The sequence below is a fragment of the Neovison vison genome, chromosome 1 (assembly GCF_020171115.1).
Source record: "Neovison vison isolate M4711 chromosome 1, ASM_NN_V1, whole genome shotgun sequence".
NCBI lineage: Eukaryota > Metazoa > Chordata > Mammalia > Carnivora > Mustelidae > Neogale > Neogale vison.
In genome coordinates this window covers 268,312,501-268,331,628 of record NC_058091.1, presented here as the reverse complement: position 1 = coordinate 268,331,628, position 19,128 = coordinate 268,312,501, and positions in this window count along the sequence as shown.

Genomic DNA, 19,128 nt, shown 5'->3' with positions numbered 1-19,128 from the left:
CCAATGAGCTATCTTAAGGATACACAAATGAGTAAAGAATATTACATATAAGTCCATATATTCAAGGAATTCAGTTTTGTGCTAACCTAGTAAAGTAAGTACTATTATGCCCCTTTTACAGATACTAAAGGAATGTTAAGGAATGTACTAAGATCATTCAGCTAGTAAGCTATGAAATAGCATTTCAACCCCCATTTCCTGCTCATAAATCCAAGACCTTTTCCCTACACCCCAGCTGTTTTTAATAATAATGATTTATAGTACAGAGTTCATGGCTTGAACTGTAGTGTAAACCCAGAGGTCAATGACCTTTAAAAAATTCCAGTCTCTTTCCTTCTGACATGCCTAGACAAGGTTGACACTGAAGCTGATCACAATAACCTTGTTTGCAAGGGGTGTGAGAAACAGGGTTGTTGAGCTTTTGCTATTTGTGCATGTATGTGTGTTTGAGGATGAGTGTGTAACCCTACTGAAGACAAGTCTTGGAGCTGTGTTGCGAAGAACGTAGTTTAAAAAAAAGATGTTACTATCAAACAACTCAAGTTCTTTATTTAAATTGCTCAAACCTTAAGAAGGGATACAAATACCACAAAAGCTCTTCTAAAAATATTCCTCTCATCTAATCATCTAACTCCCCCATACCTTGCAGCTTCTCCTTCTCTAAAATCTTTATGAAATTCATAGGAAAGCTCTACCTCTCCATGCTAGTCTTTATGCCTTTTGTTCACCCCTCCCTTGCTTCTATCACAGAATTTTAAGAACCATTCTGACAATAGCAGAACCTGTCCCAAAGGGCTAGAGAAGGGAATAAACCAAGTGAGCAAAACCAAAAAGTCATTTGTGATGTACTCATTATACTTGCTTGTTCTCATCAGGCAGGTCTACAGAAATCCTCCTTGAGCACCCTGTGTAAAGTTGTCTTCCCCCAAGCCTTCCTACTCTATTACTTTGTTTTCTTTTCTTCATAGTACTCATCATTAACACTAATTAGTTATAGCACTAATTGGTTTGCTTACATGTTTATTGTCCAGCTCTCTGCCCATCTTTGAAACACTAGATTGAGTTCAAAGAAAACTATCTTGTTTCTCCTGTTACCTGGTATATAGTATATGCTCAATAAATATTTGTGGGAAAATGAATGAATATTGCAACCTTAACATGTTAAATGTCTTGGGATTTTATAGATCTCTTGCTGTTTTATAAGTAATAATGGTTTGATTCAAAGAAATTCCTAATAATATATGAGGTGTCAGAATCAAGCCTGTGGGGAAGATATTTTTGGTCATGAGACCTTCTTGGTATGACTTTAAATAAATAAGTAGATAGAGGAAGGATCTTGTGAATGGTATACTGTGGACATTAATATGAGTGTTTGTTTTACCTTGACAAGCCTTGGGACGTTTCGGACTGCCCTATAATTATATGCAGCTATTTTGTGTATTCACTGTTCCTTAGAGGAAGGTCCACAGCTTTCTTCAGATACTTAGTGGGATCCATGACCTTCCAGATTTTAAGAACTCCAGCTTTCCAGTGCTGTTATACCTATATTCAGGATCTTTTATTGACATTCATCAGGAGTAAGATATTTCTGGGTTTTCAGAGGAATTAGAACAATGATAGCTAGAGTAATAGGAGGGTGAGTCTTCTCTCTTTTTCTGTCTTTGTAAGTTGTTTGTCATGTACTCATGAGACTGGCATTTCTATTTTTTTCAAAATGGAAATCTTCAAGAAAATTTATAATAATGATATATATTTGTTATTTAATAAAATTCCATAGTGTTGCAAGTGAAATTTTCCTAATCCCACACTTCAGAAATGACTCCTAATACTTTGAGTATATACTTTCCAACATTGGCTGCAAAGATTAATAGACTTGCATTATGCACAGTTTTTATGCTAGGAAATAATTAAAATAGGTAAGGGAGAAAATAACTGTTGAACGACTGGATGAAGGAATGCTTATTTTTGTGGTCACTTCTGATTTCCTGTTCCAAGTGCGCTGAGGCAAGGACATGGCAAGTACCACAACTACAACAACAGGTAACATTTATTAAGTGCTTACTGGCGTCGTGCTAAGTGTTTTATGTTCCTGATTTTCAGCCTCATAAGGACCCTCTGATTCAATTATAATTTCTTTTAACAGCTCAAGAAACCGAGGTGCAGAGAAATGAATCTACTTGTTTGAGTTAAGTGGCTTGCAAGATCCAAGACTTACTGGCAGCAAAGCCCACTCTCTTGGTTTTTCACCCCAACTCTGCCGAGATACCATGATGATAGAGGAGTAGTGTGTGAGGAGAACAAGGCAGAATTTGATCCCCCCTGAGTTCTTTCCTGGGGTAAGGTCATGGAGAGCAGTTCTCTTAACCTCTGCCCTTGTCTCCATCCACTGTCCTTTGAGGAACTCAGTGCAAATTAAATTCCTCAAAATGGTGGTCCAGAAAAACTCAGAAGGGGGTACAAAAATTGAACTGCATCTCTGAAATTCTCATATCAAATTATTTTTAAAGTAACTATGTTAAAGCTTCCCATGACACAAGAACTTTCTAAGCAAGAGTGGGATCAACAACTAGTTCAGGGAGAAGGAAGTTAATGATGTGATGTGGTAGTCATTGGAAGCTGGGACATCTACTCTTGTTATTAATGATACTAATAATGATGATAAATGAAGTATATTTGTTGGATTTCAGCAAAGTCTTAATTACAAGATGAACACAAAGACACACTCTTTTAAACAAAGGCATTAATATATGAATGGTGATCACTTATTACTTGCCTGTGGACTGCACTTCTGATCTGAGTAAGAGGGCTTCCCAACTTCTGTTCTAGGAAGGTTGGTGAGCAGACCAATTACAGGTTGACAACCCTACAAAGAAGAGGTACTTTTTAAAAATTCCACTCTTATGCCCCTGAAGTTCTGGGAGTTTAAGTATCATGAATCTGAGAATTTCCTAACATGTAGGACCCTTGGGAAATATCATGTCCTGGTCCTGCATTTATAGATAAATAAGCTGAGGCCAAAAGTGAGAAATTCCTCACCCAAGCTCATCCAGTTGCAGGGTTAAGATTCCAAATTTCCAGACTTCCATGACTATGTACCTTTTATCCATTCAATGCTGCCTCCTTAGGACTAGGACTATAAATTGTCTTAGACCATTAATTCAGTGGAAAACTATGCATTGTTTAAGTCATGCCCTTCTAGACTGTTGGATTCTCACCTTTCACTGCCCTTGAAGGGTTTTATTACTTTGTAAAGTATAGGTAACACATAGCAAAGCAAAAATAATTCTTGTTCCTTGGTAAGCAAATGAATATGCAATTGAGTTCTATCCAGTGGACAACCAGTCATTTTATGTCCATTTTCATATTCTTTTTTTTTTTAAAGATTTTATTTATTTATTTGAGAGAGAGAGACAGTGAGAGAGAGGATGAGCGAGGAGAAGGTCAGAGAGCGAAGCAGACTCCCCATGGAGCTGGGAGCCTGATGTGGGACTCGATCCTGGGACTCCAGGATCACGCCCTGAGCCGAAGGCAGTCGTCCAACCAACGGAGCCACCCAGGCGTCCCATTTTCATATTCTTTTAAAAAGCACAAATTTGTTGGGTGCCTGGGTGTCTCAGTTGGTTGTGTCTGACCCTTGATTTCAGCTCAAGTCATGATCTCAGTGTCCTGGGGTCAAGTCCCACATCAGGCTCTCTGCTCAGTGGGGAGACTGCTTGAGATTTCCTCCTTCTCCCTCTGCCCCTCCCCCTTGCTTGCTCTCTCTCTCTCTCTCTCAAATAAACAAATCCATCTTTAAAAAATAACACCGATTTGTGCTTCAACATTTGAACTGGTTATATCATCTGCTTGGTTCCTTCATTTAATGAGTTGAATAATAAATGATATCTTTAACATGTGTTTTATATGTGTATAACTTATAATTTTGCTTTTTATCATGGAAATTATCTTTTAACACTACCATCTTCATGTGTTTAGGACGTATCCAAAAACCTTACTTTACTTAATATCTTTCTTGAAATCACTTTAAAATACTTAATCTATTTTAGGAGGACATTTATTATCCATAATATAGTGGAAATTGTTTACCAGAAATAGAATTTAAGCATAAGAAAGAAATACAACGAAAATAAAACAATGTTATTGAATTTTAACTGGAATTTTACTGGTTTGTGGACACTCTGAATCCAGGGCTTGCTTTATCTCTGTTATAATGGATATTAGTGGGATATTAGTAGGAATTAAGAAATGTATCATTCTCCTTGTACTGGCCTGGTCAGAAGAATTGAAAGAAAATGGAAATGAAATGAACTTTCTTATAATGAGAGTCAGTGTTATTTAAATCTTAAATCCCATCCCATACCACCTAAAAGTGTCTTGAGGTCACAGGGAAGGATATGTGTCCACATTTTAGGAGACACTGTTTTAGATAATTAGCTTTTTGCTGATCTTGTAGATGAAGACAAACAATGCTTCTATCATTTACATGAGTGCATGATAAAGTTGTTTATAGTTGAGAAGTAGAACGAATTTTATAAAAGCATCCTTTTATCTAAAACATCAACGAGTAAGAACATATCCATAAAACTGAAAATAGACAATGTCTCTGAGTTGCTGTGACCAAGGTCCATTATTTTATTCTGGAGGACTAGCTACTTTCATGCCTTTATACAGATATAGTAAGTGTAAAATAAAGGCAGATTAAAAGCAAGTACAGAGATGCCTGGGTGGCTCAGTTGAGCATCTATCTTTGACTCAGATCATGATCCCAGGGTCCTGGGATTGAGTCCTGCTTTGGGCTCCTTGTGCAGCAGGGATCCTGCTTCTCCCTTTGTCTGCTGCTCCCCCTGCTTGTGCTCTCTCTCCCTTTCTCTCTGATAAATAAATTAAAGCAAGTTCTGTTGACATGATGGGGACAAAGATAGGAGTTCTGTGAAAGCAGAGTTGTCTGGATAATTGAGTGTAGGACCAGACAGCACTGTATACATGCATGAACTCCTGAGACCTTCCTTGCCCGTGTTACAATAGTAACTATCAAGAATGACTGCCAGGCCTTTAGCTCCAATTCACAGCTCTTTCTTTAGCTCCTGTTCTCCATAATCCATAACCTTGGAGACATCCTCACTGTGGGTACCCTATAGAGGTCCCGAAACCAACTATTTATCTTTTGCCCCAATCATATTCTTCCTCTTAAGTTCCTTAGCTCAGTGAATGCCATGTCTATTTTCCAGGGGCCTGTGCCAGGAAGCTGAGGTCGTTTTCTGGCTCTCGCCCCTCTTCCATCATGTTCAGTTGATTCTCAGGTCCTTTGGGGTCCATTGCTTCAAAAATTTCAAATTTGTCATCTTCTTTTATTCCTATTGCCATTATTTATGTTAAATCATCCTCTTCTGTGAAGTAGACATCTTCAACATCTTCCTAACTGATCTCCCTGCCTTAGGTTCCTTTGTGCACCTCAAGTCTATCTTACATATTTCTGTGAATCAATTTTATAATGTGAAAGTCTGCTTAAAAGTTTAATGGGGCTCCATATTGCAGTTAGAATGAAGCCTGGACCACTTATGGCAGTTTGTATGGTCCGTAATAGTCTGGTCCTGCCTCCTTCACTAGTCTTTATTTATTGACAGTCCCTCTTCCAAAAACCTTTATGTTATCCTGTCCACCAGCATCTGTACCCATATACTGTTTTGGTCCTGTGGTAATAAATGAATTACTCATGTGTCTATCTAAAGCTAAGTTCTTTTATTTGTGCCCTAAATCCTGATATTGTGCCTACTCATGGACATTATTTTAGCAATTCTTCCCTTTCTGTCCTACAGTCTCAATATTTTCCTCTTTAATGGATTATTCTCATCAGCATTTAAATATGTGGTTATTTTTCACATCTTTGATTCTACCTTTTTTTATGCCAGTTGTGACTCCATTTCTTTTTTTTTCCTATACTGTTTTAATTGTCTTACTTTCCTTTCTCTCTTAAACCTACCCCACTCAAGATTTGTCCCCAAACCTTTCATCAAAATGGTTTCTGTTAAGGTTATGAAGTGACTTCCCTACTATTTAATTTAGTAGTTGTTTTTCAGAACTCCTATTATCTGACCTTTCAGCAGCTTTTGATGAATACCGAGGACTTTTTCCTTCTTAATGCTTTCTTTCCTTGGCTTCCAGAACATCACACATTTGCTTGGCTTTCCTCCTACCTCACTGGTTGTTGCCTCCAAATATCCTTTCTTCATTTCTCTTCTTCCTGCCCTCTGAATATTGGAGTGTGCCAGGACTCATCCGTAGTCTTCCTCTTTCTTCTATCTACATTCATTCTTTTGGAGAGTTTGTCTGGTCACCTGGCTTTAAATGCTATCTGTGTGCTGGTGACCTTCCAATTTATATCTTCAGCCAGACTTCTCCCCTAAATCTCAGACTCATACATTCTACAGCATATCCAGCTTCTTCACTTGGATACCTGATAGACATCTCAAATGCAACTTGTTCAAAATTGAATTCCTGATCTCCCTTTTCACTTCCACCTCAAACCTGCTTTATCCACAGCCTTTCTTTTAGCAGTTGATAACATATACATCCTTTCATATGCTTAAGCACAAAGTGTGGAGTCATGCTTGAATACTTTGTCTTTCACGTCCCTCAACCAGGCTGTCAGGAAATACTATGGACTTGGCCTTCAAAATGTATGCAGAATTCAACCACTTATCACCTCTACTGCTGCCAGTCTAGCTACTATCATCGCTAGCTTGGGTTAGTTCAGTAACCTTCGAACCTATCTCCTATGTCTGCCTGCCTTAGGGGCTTTGCTGCATGCTCTTCTCTCTGTCTGGTATGCCAGTTCTGCAGATATCAGCATGGCAGTCTCCTTTAGGTCTTTGCTCCTTGGCCACCTTTTCAATGAAGCCTACCCTGACCACACTAGTTACATATTACATATTATACATTAAATCACCTATTAAATTTATCTTTTATTCATAGTCTTCATACAACAATGGCATTTGCCCATAATAAGGCTGTGCAGGATATGTACACCTTTCCTAAACTTACCTTGACTCATTGATGGGATGCCATGCTCACTTGAACAATGGATAGTGGGCCTGAGCTTAGGTTCCTCTTACCTTCCAGACCATAGCCCCAGGATTATGAGGACACCAGATTCCTTGGATGCTATGAAAAGGGGGTCACCTGGTAAGGATGGTAAGGTGGGGAATCCATGTTCTGAGCACTATTTTTCTCCTGCTTCATTGGCTGGCTTTGAACAAATGCCTTGACTTCTCGGGCCTTACTTTTCTAGCTTAAGAATTTCCTTTTTTGGCAAGCGTGAACTTTGCAAGCCTAAATTTTCCTTCTCTTCTTATGTTGATAAACTAATTAAAAATACAGCTTATCAAAATGTACAGCATAGCAGATACAAGTATAGACTCAGGCTGCTTGGGTTCTAATTCTGGCACTGTATATAAGTTGTTTATAAGTTGTATGACATTAACATCATCCCTTCTGTCTCAATTTTTCCATCTATGAATAAATACAATAACAAGACCTCATTGTTACTTCCAGAGATAGATTACCTTATTTTGGGTTTCGGGTTTGGGAGTGGAAGGATATGGGTGGAGACATTGAGGGGAAATCCCAACAAAAATTTCTTTCCTGACCAAAATGGTTGTGCCTGTGGGAAAGTGAGAACAGCAACTGTTATCCATTGACTAAATGAATTAGTTTGGTATTGACTAATTGGTGGACCCTGCTCAATAAATGCTGTTTGAAAAAAAATAAATGAATGAATGTATCTGGAAAATAATACTGTACATGCATCCTAGAACCCTGTGAAGTTGAATTCGATATCCAGGTAGGAGAGCAATTTGAATTTATATAGCCCCTTTCTACTAAGTACATCAAAGTACATACAGTCAGTTCTGGTTTATATGTGTGTGCTTAGCTATGGTAGATTTTTGATGTCCTGCTGTCTTTGCAATGCATGTCAATTTGGTTTTGGGCTACCTCTCTTTGTTCTTAGGTTGGAAGTAACAGGGAGGGCACCATAAGGCAATGCAAACTCATTTTAGTTGCAGTTTAGAAATAATGATGAAGATAAATTGGGGTATGGAAATGTAAACCGAGTGTTCCAAAGCCAAATGAAAATGAGTTTTGCATTATCTGTTCATTTACATTGTTTACATAGCACTTTCCTTCCCACAGTGTGAATAATTACTGTGGGGAAGTGGAAAGAACATGGGATTTAGACTTGGATACATGTAGGTTTGAGTCTAAGTTCCTTTCCTTTATAGCTATGTGCCCTTAGCAAGTCCATTAACTTCCCTAAACCTCAGTTTTCTTCTCTTTAAGTAGAGGTGTTATGGACTGACATTCAAGATTGAAGCTCTAACCATGACTTTATTTGGAGACAGGGCCTTGAAGGAGGTAATTAAGGTTAAATGAAGTCATGAGGGTGGGGATTTTATTCAATGTGGCTGGCGTCTTTATAAGAAGAGGAAGAGACACTGGGTGTGAATGCATAGAGGAAAGGACATGTGAGGAATTTTACGTGGGTCATGTGTCAGGTAAAACTGCAGAAGGCAGCTGTTTGCAAGTCAAGGAGAGAGGCCTCATCAGAAACTAACCCTGCTGACACTTTGATCCTGGACTTAAAGCCTCCCAGAACAGAACTTACCCTAGAAGTAAGAAGGTAAATTTCTGTTGTTTAAGCCACCAAATCTGTTTTATTCTCTTCTGGCAACCTGAGCAAACTAATACAATAGGTAATAATGCTGGTGCTGGTGCTGCTGGTGATGATTGTGGTCAGAGTCACAGTAATACTCTCACCCTCAGAGGAAACATACTACACAGATTTAGAGTGAATTAACTAAGCTTATCATAGCTCTGCTACTTACTGGCTCTGTTATTAGATTTTTAACCTGTCTGAACATAAAATGAATAGCATCAACCTCAGAATGATGTCATGGGACACCATTGAATAAGTTATTGTGTATAAAATGTTTAGTTCATTGCTTGTGTATGCCATGAAACAGGATATGTGCTTCATACATATTAGTATTTAAAAATCACACTTGTACAACTTATTTTATAGCTTTGTGAGGACGAAGTAAAACATTACACATGAAGGTGCTGTGTAGAATTAAGTAATTTTATTGTTAAAGATGTGACAATTTTGGACATTTGTAAACATTATTCATTTAACAAATACTTAATGTGTTTTATATGTAAACCCTAATTTATAAACTTTAATTCTATGGTATTTTCCTTCAAGTTTCTCAGATGAGTCCAAGTGTTTTTGAATAGTTAGGTGGCTGTGCTGTTGGTCAGAGGTACAGCAATCTCCGAACCATATTCTTTGATGGGCTTCTAGCAGGCAAAAAGTTAAAATTGCATTCTATTGATCTCCATGACCCAGAGATGGAAAAGGTTGGTTGTTAATGAAGCACAGTCATTATTCCAGGTAGAGAATTCTTCAAGAATAAAAATTAATAACAGAAGGAAGTTCAGATCTATAAGCCCTTAATAGCGTATGTTTAAGTTTCAGGTTGCTTGATGCTTTTAGTCATGCCTGGGTTTATTTAAATTTAAAAAATACTGGTCTTGATTTTTTTGTTAAAATATTCTTAGGGATTTTACCTTTTAAGTTTCTATGTAAGTGGGATCTTTCCTTAATAGGAAATATTTGAATGGATTTTTGCTGACATATAGTAAAGCTATTAATTTTTATTTATTTATCTTTTATCTTACTCCATGTTGAGCTCCCTTGTTAGCTTAAATAGGTTTTTTTAAGCTGATTCCTTTGGATTTTCTAGGGAGATAATTATAATTGCAAGTAATTTTGTCTTTCCCTTTTTAATATTTATTTAACATTTTTTTTTTTCTTGTCCTACTGCATTGGTTAAAGCCTCCAGAACAAATCTCAATGGTTTGGTGTGTTTGCTTATTCCTAATTTCAATAGAGATATTCTTAGTCTTTCATCATTATATATGTTTGCTGTTACTATATGATATATATTTTAAATACCATGTTAAGAAAGTTTCCTTCAGTTTCTAGCTTAATAAGAATTCATAATTTTATTTGTCTGTTCTCTTTGGTTGAGGTCACTAGTTTCATTTATTCAGACTAGGGCCATCTTCCTATTCCCCCTGGACCCATAAGTCAAGGCCTAGGAGGGAGCTGGTGGAAAGTGTTGATGAATCTTAAGCAACTACAATGCCTCATTGTATAGATTCTTCTAAGTTAGGCCAACTACAGGAACTTGAACAAAACTGGTTAAATAAATCACTGAAAAAAATGAATACTAATTTTTTTGAATTGTCAAACCAAACCCAAATGTTATTTTTTAATTGAATGAGAGTCAAAGAAAAGGTCTTTTTTTTTTCTTTTTAAAAGTCCCTAGGAAATTTGTTCAGAGCAGTCCCAAAGCTATATATTTTTTGAGTACTGTTGAAATGGAACAAAGGGAGAACTTCAAATGTCTCTAAATTCAATCTTCCAGGACAAATGGTTCATCCATGCAATGTTCCTGGTAACAGGAGGCATACTGCTGGAGTTGGGGTGGCCAGACTCTGGAAGTGGCGCAAAATTCTAGCTCTTGCTTCTTTTTTTTTTTTTTTAAGATTTTATTTATTTATTTGAGAGAGAGAGACAGTGAGAGAGAGCATGAGCGAGGAGAAGGTCAGAGAGCGAAGCAGACTCCCCATGGAGCTGGGAGCCCGATGTGGGACTCGATCCCGGGACTCCAGGATCACGCCCTGAGCCGAAGGCAGTCGTCCAACCAACTGAGCCACCCAGGCGTCCCCTAGCTCTTGCTTCTGATGTTGCAGTATTACTCCAGCCTCACCCCAGGACTTTAACAGAATATGAACCTTGGTCAGTCTGGTATTAGGAATCCAGCCCAAGGCATCACTTCTTAGGATATATACTTGAGGAGGGATAAGTAGACCATATATATATATATATATAATTATATATGATGGCAGGTAGGGTGGTGGTTACAGATGAATTATATATATATATATATATATATATATATATATATATATATATATATATATAATTCATCTGTAACCACCACCCTACCTGCCATCATAAAAATGAAGCAAAAGGCATTAGCTACTTTTCTATGTAGGTGTAAGTGTAGGAGTAGCTGTTTTCCTATGAAAAAGTAAAATAGGCAAAATACTTCTTTAGTCCTTCAGTTTTGCATCTCTGTCCCCTTCCATGTTTTCAAAAAGGGTCAGGTCTTATTTGCCTTTGCAGTACTAAATGGTCGCACCATGTAAAATCTTAATATTTCAGGGAAAACTTCTTTGACTGCTGTCCTACCCCAATTTAGGTCAGTTTGAATCTTCTGGTCATCTTATTATCCCATCAGAAATGAAATTATTTCCCATATTTTTGTCTATTTCTTGGTTTAATATCTGTCTTCACAACTAGAGGTTAAGCTCCATGAGGGCAGTTATTTGGAATGTAACTTGCTCATAGTATTTTTCCAGTAAGTATTGAATAGACAGTTGGGCAGGTGGCCTGGAGAACCACAGTGAGAGCACTCTGATATTGTTTTTGCTGTAGTAATGGTTGCCAGATTTTTGAATATGACCATAACCTGTTCTCTGTCTTTTTAAATAATCCTCAGTTTATGATATTCCCCCATGACTATCATAGTAATCCTGCCAGAGGTACTTTTGGGTTACATGCCTTGTAATTAATTTTCAGTGCCAAATGTTGAGGTCAGTTGGTCTAACAGATGAAATGAAATTCTTAGAAAAACAAAACAAAAACAAAATTAAATTCAAGCTCCATCCAGTTTGTCTTCATTCTCACATCTCACTGTTTTCCCAAGGTAAGAATATACTTTGTATTTCCTGCTCCTCTGCCTTTGCCCAAGTTATTTTTCTCTAAAAAGCTCTGTTTCCTCAGCTATGTAATGCTAAACTTCATTCCAGACCCAGTTTAAACCTCACCTTCTCCAGAAACTCTTCACTTACGGCTCAGTTCCTCCATCTTTCCAAAAAGTCCCTTTAGCACTTACATTCTGATGCTCTTACTTAGTACATAGCCCTGATGATGTTGAATTTATCTCTGTCAGAGACTGTGTTCCCTGAGAAGCAGACTCAGGTGGAGTTTAGTGAGGCAGGATGTTTGTTAGGCGTGCCCTTTGGACTAACATCTATAGCAGGGAGATTCAGGAGTGGGCAGAGGGAGAAACAGACCTTATGAGAATCCCACTGATGAGGGGAGCTGTGGCCAGTCAGAGCTGCTTGGCATTGACTAAAATGCCAAGCTCTTATATTCATATAGTAATCAGTCCCTGGATGTGGCCACCTTGGGCTGGGAGTGATCTTGGACAATGCAGCTTTTTAGAGTTGTTATAATCCCTGGAGTGGCAGCAGCTAAATGCTCTCTGCAGATAGCACTCTCAGCAGGTGAGTCCGTCCTTCCTTCCTTCCTTCCTTCTCTCTCTCTTCTTAGACAAGGACAGCATGTTTGGGGTGTGGCAGATGTGCAGAAAGAGAGAGAATCTTAAGCAGGCTCCACGCTCAGTGCAAGCCTGACACGGGCCTTGATCTCACAACCCTGAGATCATGCATGACCTGAGCCAAATCAGGAGTCAGATGCTTAACCCACTGGGTCACTCAGGTGCCCCAGGACAAATTCCTTCTTAAGAGGTAATCAGGGTCCGCCACAAGCTTCTTAAGGTACAGACCATGTCTTATATATCTTTGAAGACCTAGAATGCTTAGCCCTGTGCTTGACACAAAATCAATGCTCAGAGCACCAATAGATGCTAAATGAATTTGCCAGTTGTTTTTGGTCTAGATTCTTATTTCTGACCATACAATGAGTTCTTTGACATGAAGAATACTTGCTCCTCCAGAACTTATTACTAGGTTTTTCACATAATATAGGAGATTTATCTGGCTGTTTTTTAGAGCTAATCCATGGGTATGTGTTTCATAGTTGGGTACATGTCTGTTTTGGGTTGGCTTTATATTTCAAACACATATGTCATGATGGATGAATGTGTGTTGTGGTTGGTGTAGATTGTGGCTGAGGGTTTGGGGGTATGCCTGTGATGTAGCTGAAAAATTATATGGCTATGAATGCTGAGTTTTTGTGGTGCCCATCTTGGTGCATGTCTTTTCACAATTTGATATACATAGGTTATGAAGTGTGTATGGTTGGTATTGGTGTTTGTGTTGGTTGAATTTGGACATGATGACTGGGGAAAGAGAGAGAGATGAAGTTGTGAGGTTGTGTATGTTGTGAGGGCAGTGTGTGTGTGTGTGCACATAAATATGCATGTGCATGCTCGAGTATGAGCATGTGCTGGCTAGAGAGCATTTGCCCTGGCTGGGGTATGTTGTCAGGAGCCCAGACTCTAAGCTGTAGGCCCCTCTCCTCTGGCCTGGTGAGGGCTGAGCAGGCCCTATCCCCAGCCCTAGCAGCAGGAAGTCCCTCCACTTTCAACAGACAGCAGTATCAGCCATAATTAAAGCTAATTATTCCACAGTGCTCTGCATGTGTGTTGGCCTCCAAAGTACCCTGCAATGAACGGGGAGGCAGCAGGGCTGTTTTTCTTCATAAAAACTTATGAGGAGCGCTGAGCAGATTAACAGCTTTAATGACAAAAATTACCGCTTACAACACTGACTTCAAATCAAAGAACAATATCCGCAGACAGATATTTTCATGGTTTTCATAACAATTCATTATAGGTGGCACCAAGGGATTACATTTTTATTTCCCCTGTGTCGTCTTTCTCAGACTCAGGTTCATTTCTCTTAATGAGGCGGCGGAAGATAAAGGGCAGAGACAGTGCCTCCATGGCGGCTGCCGCGCGAGAGGCATTTAGGGTCACAGAGCCTTCAGAGCTCCAAGAGGAGGGGCTGAGGAGAGAGAGTGATGGGAGCAAGAGGCTTCCTGCCATAATGAACCAAAATTAAGACATAAATTCTCCCACCTTTGTTCCGACAGCTCCAACTCGGGGATTCAGCTTTTTAATGAGGAATGGATCAGAAGCAAAAATTATTAGCTAATTAATTGTACAGAGAACAACCCCCCCCCCAAAAAAAAATCTTGCAAGAAGGATTGGGAAGGGGGAGCTGTCCTGTCCCAGCAGCTCTTCAGAAGCAGCACTGAAGGGGAAGTTTCCATGTCTGCACAGTGGCGTTGGGAAATGGGGCTAGGTGTGTGGGGGGCTGGTTCATGTTGGCCAGGCTTGGCTTGGTAAGATAGCCAAAGGGCTTATGGGGAGGAGCCTCCCATTATGCCCACTTGCTGATTTCCTTTAGACTCTTGACACAGTGGCTTTCTGATTGAGCTAAATAGAGCAGAACCAGTTGAAGAGTCAAGTGTAGTAGCTTCCCTCAGTGTGGCTTCTGACCCCTGACCATTGGATCAGTGGCACTCAAGCTTAAGTGTTTGTAAGAACCACTTGCGAAGCCTGGAAAAGTACAGCTTCCTGAGTCTGATTCACCAGGCTGGGGCTGGGGCCTAGGGATCTGCATTTAAAACAAATATACCAGGTGATTTTTCTGCCTCTGCCTACTTAAGGTTAGAAGTCACTGGTCTGTGCTCAGAATCAGGAATTGTATTCAATTTCTTATTGTCCCTAGGTTCTGCATGTGACTTTGGACTGTTTATTTCTTTATTTGGTGTCTTGGTTTTCTTGTCAATGCACAGAGGACAATAATACCAGTTGAGAAATTACTTTGAGATGAATGCCTCATTTGCTTTCACTGCTTGTAAAACCCAAATTAAATCTCGAAATCCTGGCATACTCTTTACAATCCATTCAGATTTCTAACAGGTTTATAAATAAAATAATTAAAACAGAAAAATATATTGCTTGTCATCAGCTTTTCACTTTGAATTTGGTCTTTCTTTGCTACTATTTCTCTGGGTACTGGTAGGGTAAAGATTTTAAGATTTTTTATTGTGAGACTCCAGAAATAGAGATAACAAAATGGTTGTGACAGGAATATGAGAAAAGGCAGATGGGTCTAGAGTGCATTTAGTGTGCAGCAGACAACATCTGAGTGTCTTGATTAAAATTTGTCAGACTATACATCTCCTTCTATCAATTTCAACAGGTCAAGGAACATTAACACTGCAACTATCTGTGAGGGACAAATGCAACTGCATATGATTATCTTTGTGTATTAGACAATGAGAGGATCCTGCATTATAGAATTATGATTATAGCTTGTATATTGGACATTGTGCTGGGTATCGATATTTTGGAGATAAATAAGATACATTTCCTGCCAATATGATGCTCATTGTCTAGAGGAAACTAGGTAGAGGAACAGATAATTATTATATTGTGTGGTACCATGGAGGTACAGAGGAATGACACATCATTCTTGGTAGGAAGCGGAGAGAGGCAGTGTGGAGGGTTTGGGAGAATGTCATGGCATTGGAAGGCAATGAAGGAAGATTCTTATTGGTAGGACCAACCCTTGGCACAATAGTCAAATGGGTAAATATTATTTCTGTCACAGCCTCAGTCTCTGGTTTCAAGAACTCTCTCTCCACTTGAGGTATCTCCTGATCCAGGGAAAACCAATGACTTGGATACCCAGGGATTTTTCTGTGGCTCAACACCACTACAATGTGCCTTTCTCTACACTCCCGCTTACAATGAATGCTTCCTAACCACCAACACTTCACTATGCTGTGCTCTAATCATTCATCTTTCTAAATGATGACTTGGAACAACTTCAGCTCTTCTCTCGTTTCTTTTTGCCTTTCACTTTAAACAGTCACTAAGATCCATTGTTTCTATCTCTGCAATGTCTTTTGATTTCTTTCTCTCTTTCTTTTGAATTTGCCATCACCCTACACCAGATTTTTATCCTCTCTGACCTAAATTCATAACAATCTTAAAGTACTCTTTTTGCCTTTAATTTTTCTGCCATTTGATACATTCTCTACATGACCATATATGTTATTCAAAATAGATATATGAAGAGTTACCTTTTTTCTTATATTTGTTGGATAAATGCAATCACTTCTATGTGGCCTTAGAGGCCCTGCATATTTTGACCCAATTCCAGTCTTTCTAAGATCATCTTCTTCTGCTAGGTTCTGGCTTCAACCATGCAAAATGCTTGAGTATTATCTCCAGTGAGTCATTTGTCATCTTTGAGCACACAGTGTAGTTCCATGTTTTCATGCCTGTGTAATATGATTCCCTCTGCTTGGAATGCCTCTTAGAGAAATTTATACCCCAATTCCTTCCTAGAGGAGTTAGAAATAAGATTCGATAATTGAACTGATTAGATGATTGGATGATTGAAATAATAGGTAGTATCTCCTCTATCACGAGTCTGTGTAATGGGTAAAAAGAAGTTCATATGGTTTGGTCTAGTCCTTGGTCTTAACAGTTTGACACATTAAGGAATGTTTCATTACTTTATTCTAACCATGTTCCCCACAGTCCCATTCTTAAATATATGCTGAGGAATGTTAAATATTTACAGTTGATTTCATAAAGTGATTGATTCCTTTTGGACTTCTGTCATGCTGTTGGAATTTAATGAGTTTTTTTTTTTTTTAACTTAAGCAATCAACTTCATTTTTCACCTATTACAAATTCTAATGATAAATATTTATTAAGTGCTTATTATATCCCAGGCATGGTTCTAAATTACTTACCTGAAATTAACTCATGAAATTCTCACATTAGTCCAACAGGGTAGGTTCTGTTATTATTGCCTATTTTAAAGATGAGGAAACTGGAGCCACAGAAAGGTCAAATTACTTGACTAGTAAGTGGTGGCCTCTGGCTCCAGAACCTGCATTCATATATACTAAGCCATTAAATTACATGCTTCTGGATAGGGAACTGTCTGTCTAATGGAGGTGGACACTCAAATTCTCTCTGGTCTCAGCCATTCCACTGCAAGGTTCCTAAAAGATATATGCCCATAACAAAGCCATAAAAATGGACATTTTATTACCAGCATATGCTTAACCTTGTGCCTAAAATAGATTCCTTGGGACCATCTGGAGGACACGTTTTTACTAAGACAGGAGAACAAGGCCTAGAATCTAAGCTGTCAAAGAGGTCTTCTTTGTCCCTTTTTCTGAGTCCTTGTCTCTCTTTATCTTATCACTCTAGGGGTGAGCAAAGGTCAGTGGTGGGAGAAATAAGCCAAAGAGCAAAAATAGCAGCAACAGGCATTAGTCTTGCAGCCTACAGCAGAGCTGATTTATACTACTTGGTGATGGGATCATCTAGAAAGCCTTTGTATATAGCACAGTGCATATTCTTCTTCTTAAGGATATTAATATGCATATCATATCTATCTTTGGTATATTGTAGTAGACTAGAGAACAATGCTGGGTTTGTAAGAGGTCTCAATAAATTTTTATAGAAACGAATGCAAGATTCCTTAAGTAGAGAGACACAGCGATGGCTTTATGCATAATTAGGTATGTTTATGTAAATTATGGTTTACTCATATAGTAGAATGCTTTGTGGTCATTAAAATATATATATTTTTAATTTTTACAAATAATTTGAAATGAAATAAGAATTAATGATGTAATGTTAGGTGTAAAAACAGAATGCAAGATTATTATACAATGTGGTCTCAGCTATGTAAAAATAGACATAATAGGTATTAAAAAGGAATAAAGATGATCTTTACTTTCTTCTCCAGGATATATTGTTAAATAGTAAAGTAAGAAGCAGAATAAGTTCTATGGAATAATACCATTTCATGTAAAAATGTATGTATTTCAAGTCCACACACAAAAACTTTTACTCTGGGGAATAAAACTGGGGGTGGTAGTAGTTACAGTGGAAGAATAGAGTAGAAGATCTTAATTTTTAGACCCCCCCTTTTTCTTTGCCTTAGATTTTCTTTCTTTCTTTTTACCATGTCCATACATTTCCTTTTCAATAATGAAAGTTTCTTTTTTATAATTATATAGATACATAAATGTGTCCATTAACAATAAGGGGAGCATAAGATTGTGGGCCATTTAACTTTACTTCTTTTATCTTTTTTTGAGTATCTACATGTTCTAAAATGAGTATATTTTATTTTTATAACTAAAGAAATATTAAACATGATTTGAGACAAGCTGAAAATCTGGAATGGTATCCAGGGACAGAATTAGAAGGGTAATCTCTGTGCTGTTCTTATAAAGAGCTCAAGCATGTGGTCATGTGGTCAGAGATTGCCTCCTCAGAGAGGCCTTGTCCTGAGTGCTTGCTCTGACCTAAGCTCTTCTAATATTCTCTGCATAACACCTTGTTTGGTATCTTTCACTGCATGTTCACCATCATCTTGTTTTTTGGTGTGTTTGCTTAATGTTTCGTCCTCTGGGCTGTAGGTTCTGATCTGGGATCACATCTGGTTGTTTACTCCAGCACTCCAGTCCAATGCCTGCTGCATGATCGGTGCTCAACAAATATTTGTTGAGTTACGAAATGAATGGGTGTACATTCATCCTCTGTACGATTTTTATATCCTAGAACCCACCAGCAAAGGTCTTTGTAGATAAGAAGAGAAACATCCACAGTGGACTTACGCTTTAGCATGCTGGACGAACATGGTCCCAGCTAAGGGTCCCAAACACCAAGATAGCAAGAAGAGAAGGATGGGCTCAGGAAATGAGTTAGAGGAAGGAGTGGGTACCTTATACTTAGGACAGCTATGTCATACTGTCATGCGGGCATTGTCATTGGTATGGTGGCAGGTATCATTTTGTCAGATTTATGGTGAAGGCTCCTCTGTTGTTATATGGACACATATACTGAGAATGAGGGATAGAAGGTGGACCACCAAATGTTATCATTAACCCTGATGAAAGCCCACATTTCATCGGCATGTAAGACTATGATATTAGAGGTAATGGCTTGAAATTGTAGCAAAGAATTTGGAGAGCTGTATTCTTCTAGACTTGGCTGGGCTGGGAGCTGGCTGTTTGTCTTTGATGTAGTTATTCCACCCCTCCAAGTCTTGTTTTCTTATCTATAAAGTGGGGCACTGAGTGATAATCTCTGAGGGTTTGGGGGATGTACCATTGAATGATTGATAAAATAAGGGCTTTTCAGGGTTGGGCTGGAGAAACTTTTCAGTATGATTTCTAGGCACTGTCAATAGGGTCCTAATGTA